Here is a 6,348-nt window from a genome sequence, read left to right as displayed (position 1 = left end):
GAACTGGTTTTGACTGAAGGAAATGGTGTTCATGAGCAAAAATCCGAATTTCGTCTTAATTCCGCAAAAGTAAGGCTATTCCTGTTTTTCTTTCTCATACAAGGTCATTTAAAGAGGTTTATGCATGGAACCTACTTAGAATTTATATATATGAAGGACAAAGGAGTTTGAACTGGTTCTGACTGAAGGAATTCATTTTATAGCAAAAATACCAATTTGGCTTTAACTCGCAAAAGTAAGGCTATTCCTGTTTTTCTTTCTCAAACAAGGTCATTTAAAGAGGTTTATGCATGAAACCTACTTAGAATTGATATATATGAAGGACAAAGGAGTTTGAACTGGTTTTGACTGAAGGAATTCATTTTATAGCAAAAATACCAATTTGGCTTTAAGTCGCAAAAGTAAGGCTATTCCTGTTTTTCTTTCTCAAACAAGGTCATTTAAAGAGGTTTATGCATGGAACCTACTTAGAATTGATATATATGAAGGACAAAGGAGTTTGAACTGGTTCTGACTGAAGGAATTCATTTTATAGCAAAAATAAAAATTTGGCTTTAACTCGCAAAAGTAAGGCTATTCCTGTTTTTCTTTCTCAAACAAGGTAATTTAAAGAGGTTTATGCATGGAACCTACTTAGAATTGATATATATGAAGGACAAAGGAGTTTGAACTGGTTCTGACTGAAGGAATTCATTTTATAGCAAAAATACCAATTTGGCTTTAACTCGCAAAAGTAAGGCTATTCCTGTTTTTCTTTCTCAAACGAGGTCATTTAAAGAGGTTTATGCATGAAACCTACTTAGAATTGATATATATGAAGGACAAAGGAGTTTGAACTGGTTTTGACTGAAGGAATTCATTTTATAGCAAAAATACCAATTTGGCTTTAAGTCGCAAAAGTAAGGCTATTCCTGTTTTTCTTTCTCAAACAAGGTCATTTAAAGAGGTTTATGCATGGAACCTACTTAGAATTGATATATATGAAGGACAAAGGAGTTTGAACTGGTTCTGACTGAAGGAATTCATTTTATAGCAAAAATACCAATTTGGCTTTAACTCGCAAAAGTAAGGCTATTCCTGTTTTTCTTTCTCAAACAAGGTCATTTAAAGAGGTTTATGCATGGAACCTACTTAGAATAAATATATATGAAGGAGAAAGGAGTTTGAACTGGTTTTGACTGAAGGAAATGGTGTTTATAAGCAAAAATCCGAATTTCGTCTTAATTCCGCAAAAGAAGGCTATTCCTGTTTTTCTTTCTCATACAAGGTCATTTAAAGAGGTTTATGCATGGAACCTACTTAGAATTTATATATATGAAGGACAAAGGAGTTTGAACTGGTTCTGACTGAAGGAATTCATTTTATAGCAAAAATACCAATTTGGCTTTAACTCGCAAAAGTAAGGCTATTCCTGTTTTTCTTTCTCAAACAAGGTCATTTAAAGAGGTTTATGCATGGAACCTACTTAGAATTGATATATATGAAGGACAAAGGAGTTTGAACTGGTTTTGACTGAAGGAATTCATTTTATAGCAAAAATACCAATTTGAATTTAACTCGCAAAAGTAAGGCTATTCCTGTTTTTCTTTCTCAAACAAGGTCATTTAAAGAGGTTTATGCATGGAACCTACTTAGAATTGATATATATGAAGGACAAAGGAGTTTGAACTGGTTTTGACTGAAGGAAATGGTGTTCATGAGCAAAAATCCGAATTTCGTCTTAATTCCGCAAAAGTAAGGCTATTCCTGTTTTTCTTTCTCATACAAGGTCATTTAAAGAGGTTTATGCATGGAACCTACTTAGAATTTATATATATGAAGGACAAAGGAGTTTGAACTGGTTCTGACTGAAGGAATTCATTTTATAGCAAAAATACCAATTTGGCTTTAACTCGCAAAAGTAAGGCTATTCCTGTTTTTCTTTCTCAAACAAGGTCATTTAAAGAGGTTTATGCATGAAACCTACTTAGAATTGATATATATGAAGGACAAAGGAGTTTGAACTGGTTTTGACTGAAGGAATTCATTTTATAGCAAAAATACCAATTTGGCTTTAAGTCGCAAAAGTAAGGCTATTCCTGTTTTTCTTTCTCAAACAAGGTCATTTAAAGAGGTTTATGCATGGAACCTACTTAGAATTGATATATATGAAGGACAAAGGAGTTTGAACTGGTTCTGACTGAAGGAATTCATTTTATAGCAAAAATACCAATTTGGCTTTAACTCGCAAAAGTAAGGCTATTCCTGTTTTTCTTTCTCAAACAAGGTCATTTAAAGAGGTTTATGCATGGAACCTACTTAGAATAAATATATATGAAGGAGAAAGGAGTTTGAACTGGTTTTGACTGAAGGAAATGGTGTTTATAAGCAAAAATCCGAATTTCGTCTTAATTCCGCAAAAGAAGGCTATTCCTGTTTTTCTTTCTCATACAAGGTCATTTAAAGAGGTTTATGCATGGAACCTACTTAGAATTTATATATATGAAGGACAAAGGAGTTTGAACTGGTTCTGACTGAAGGAATTCATTTTATAGCAAAAATACCAATTTGGCTTTAACTCGCAAAAGTAAGGCTATTCCTGTTTTTCTTTCTCAAACAAGGTCATTTAAAGAGGTTTATGCATGGAACCTACTTAGAATTGATATATATGAAGGAGAAAGGAGTTTGAACTGGTTTTGACTGAAGGAAATGGTGTTTATAAGCAAAAATCCGAATTTCGTCTTAATTCTGCAAAAGAAGGCTATTCCTGGTTTTCTTTCTCATACAAGGTCATTTAAAGAGGTTTATGCATGGATCCTACTTAGAATTTATATATATGAAGGACAAAGGAGTTTGAACTGGTTTTGACTGAAGGAAATGGTGTTTATAAGCAAAAATCCGAATTTCGTCTTAATTCCGCAAAAGAAGGCTATTCCTGTTTTTCTTTCTCATACAAGGTCATTTAAAGAGGTTTATGCATGGAACCTACTTAGAATTGATATATATGAAGGACAAAGGAGTTTGAACTGGTTCTGACTGAAGGAATTCATTTCATTGGAAAAATACCAATTTGGCTTTAACTCGCAAAAGTAAGGCTATTCCTGTTTTTCTTTCTCAAACAAGGTCATTTAAAGAGGTTTATGCATGGAACCTACTTAGAATTGATATATATGAAGGACAAAGGAGTTTGAACTGGTTTTGACTGAAGGAAATGGTGTTTATAAGCAAAAATCCGAATTTCGTCTTAATTCCGCAAAAGAAGGCTATTCCTGTTTTTCTTTCTCATACAAGGTCATTTAAAGAGGTTTATGCATGGAACCTACTTAGAATTGATATATATGAAGGACAAAGGAGTTTGAACTGGTTTTGACTGAAGGAATTCATTTTATAGCAAAAATACCAATTTGGTCTTAACTAGCAAAAGTAAGGCTATTCCTGTTTTTCTTTCTCAAACAAGGTCATTTAAAGAGGTTTATGCATGTAACCTACTTAGAATTGATATATATGAAGGACAAATGAGTTTGAACTTGTTTTGACTGAAGCAATTGGTGTTTATAAGCAAAAATCCGAATTACATCTTAACTCCGCAAAATACTGCTATTCCTGTGTTTCTTTCTCATACAAGGTTATTTAAAGAGGTTTATGCATGGAACCAACTTAAAATTGATATATATGAAGGACAAATGAGTTTGAACTGGTTTTGACTTAAGGAATTCATTTTATAGCAAAAATACCAATTTGGCCTTAACTATCCAAAGTAAGGCTATTCCTGTGTTTCTTTCTCATACAAGGTAATTTAAAGAGGTTTATGCATGGAACCTACTTAGAATGGATATATATGAAGGACAAAGGAGTTTGAAATAGTTTTGACTTAAGGAATTTGGGTTTATAGCAAAAATACCAATTTGGCTTTAACTCTGCAAAGTAAGGCTATTCGTGTTTCTTTTTCATACAAGGTCATTTAAAGAGGTTTATGCATGGAACCTACTTAGAATGGATACATATGAAGGACAAATGAGTTTGGACTTGTTTTGACTGAAGGAATTCATTTTATAAAAAAAAATCCGAATTTCGCCTTAACTCGCCAAAGTAAGGCTATTCCTGTGTTTCTTTCTCATACAAGTTCATTTAAAAAGGTTTATGCATGGAACCTTCTTAGAATGGATATATATGAAGGACAAAGGAGTTTGAACTTGTTTTAACTGAAGGAATTGGTGTTTATAAGCAAAAATCCGAATTTCGTCTTAATTCCGCAAAAGAAGGCTATTCCTGTTTTTCTTTCTCATACAAGGTCATTTAAAGAGGTTTATGCATGGAACCTACTTAGAATTGATATATATGAAGGACAAATGAGTTTGGACTTGTTTTGACTGAAGGAATTTGTGTTTATAGCAAAAATACCAATTTGTCCTTAACTCGCAAAAGTAAGGCTATTCCTGTTTTTCTTTCTCATACAAGGTCATTTAAAGAGGTTTGTGCATGGAACCTACTTAGAATGGATATGAAGGACAAAGGAGTTTGAACTCTTTTTGACTAAAGTAATTCATTTTATAGCAAAAATACCAATTTCGCCTTATTTCCGCAAAGGAAAGCTTTTGCTGTGTTTCTTTCTCAAACAAGATCATTTAAAGAGGTTTATGGTTGGAACCACACCTGTGGTCTTTCCAGGAAGTTCTACAGGCTCCAGGGTGACCTCCTCAATCTGACTATCCGAGGGACTTCAGCCAAATTAAGGGCTCTTTTAAGGACCACACAAGTTGCAATGGGATGGACATGGTCAGCTTGGGGAAATTGATGAGGTCTTGACTGAAGGAATTTGTGTTTATAGCAAAAATATCAAGTTGGCCTTAAATCTAAAGCAGAGATAGAAATACAGGAATGGTAAATGGACTGTATTTGTACAGCGCTTTTCTAGTCTAACTGACCACTTAAAGCGCTACATGCCACATTCACCCATTAACACACTCATACAGCAGGTCTACGTCTATACACACTACGTGCTTTCTAACCATTCACGCAAACATTAGTTTTAGGCCCTATTCTCTTCTCTCTTTAACTGCTACCACTTGGTTCCATACTAAGAAAGCATGGTATCTCCTTCCACTGTTATGCGGATGACAGCCAGATTCTTGTCCCACTGAAAAAGAAAGACGCCTATTCTGTGAAACCACTACTCAGGTGTCTGGACGACATAAAGGCCTGGATGAGTATAAACTTTTTAAATTTTAATGAGAAAAAGATAGAGGTGATGGTTTTTGGTGGCACTACTGGGGCCCCCTTTGTTGATCTATGTTCCTTGTCCCAGTTCATTAAGCCAACTGTCACTAACCTTGGGGTGAAAGTGGATACTGATCTCAAGCTCGAATGTCAGGTAAATTCGGTTGTTAAATCGAGTTTCTTCCACTTGAGGCAGCTTGCAAAAATAAAACCTATTATTTCAAAGCAACACTTTGAAACAGTAATTCACGCCTTTGTAACCACTAGGCTGGATTACTGCAATGCTCTTTATGTGAGGGTTAGAGGGTCCTCCATCGCCCGTCTTCAGATGGTGCAAAATACTGCCGCACGTCTTTTAACTGGCACACGTAAATACAGCATATTTCCCCCATTTTAGCCTCACTTCACTGGCTGCCCATACATTTTAGGATCAGTTTTAAAATTGTTTTATTTACTTTTAAATTCCACAATGGTCTCGCACCATCCTACCTCTCCGAGCTGCTACAGCCCTATACACCCCACCCCCCCTTCGCTCTCTCAGGTCAGCTGATCAGCTGCTCCTGAGTGTACCGAAAACAAAGTGTAAGCTCTGTCTGTTTTTAAATCATATGTTAAAACACACCTCTTCTCCTTGGCTTTCGACATGATGTGAGATGTTTTTTAATTTATTTTAGTATTATTATTGTTTTAAATTATATAGCTGTTTTATGTCTTTTAATTTATTCTTGTATTTTATTCTTTTAATTTTTTTTTGTTTGTTTTATTTTTCTGTAGAGCACTTCGGTCAACTGAGGTTGTTGTAAAGTGCTTTATAAATAAAATTTGATTGGATTGGATTGGATAAACTGCAAATTAACAATTTACCTTACAAAACAAAAGAAAAAAAGACCCAACAACTCGCCTCCACATATTCTGCATCAAAGCTCAAACCCAGGTTCTAAATTGGCTTACCTGCAGTCAGGACCTACACCCACGGATTTGGTACATTATGAAACAAAGAGGCCGAAATACAAAAGAGGCCCATAACTGTTGAACAGCTGAAATGATCAAGCAAGAATTGGAAAATGTTTAGAAGAATGAAGGGATTTTCATTCTGAATTTTCTCATTTTCAGTCACTGAGGCCTTTTGTTGTAGAAACATAATGGTTAACA

This window comes from Odontesthes bonariensis, chromosome 12 (assembly GCF_027942865.1).
Source record: "Odontesthes bonariensis isolate fOdoBon6 chromosome 12, fOdoBon6.hap1, whole genome shotgun sequence".
In the NCBI taxonomy this organism is placed as follows: domain Eukaryota; kingdom Metazoa; phylum Chordata; class Actinopteri; order Atheriniformes; family Atherinopsidae; genus Odontesthes; species Odontesthes bonariensis.
Note: the sequence above shows the minus strand (reverse complement) of the source record.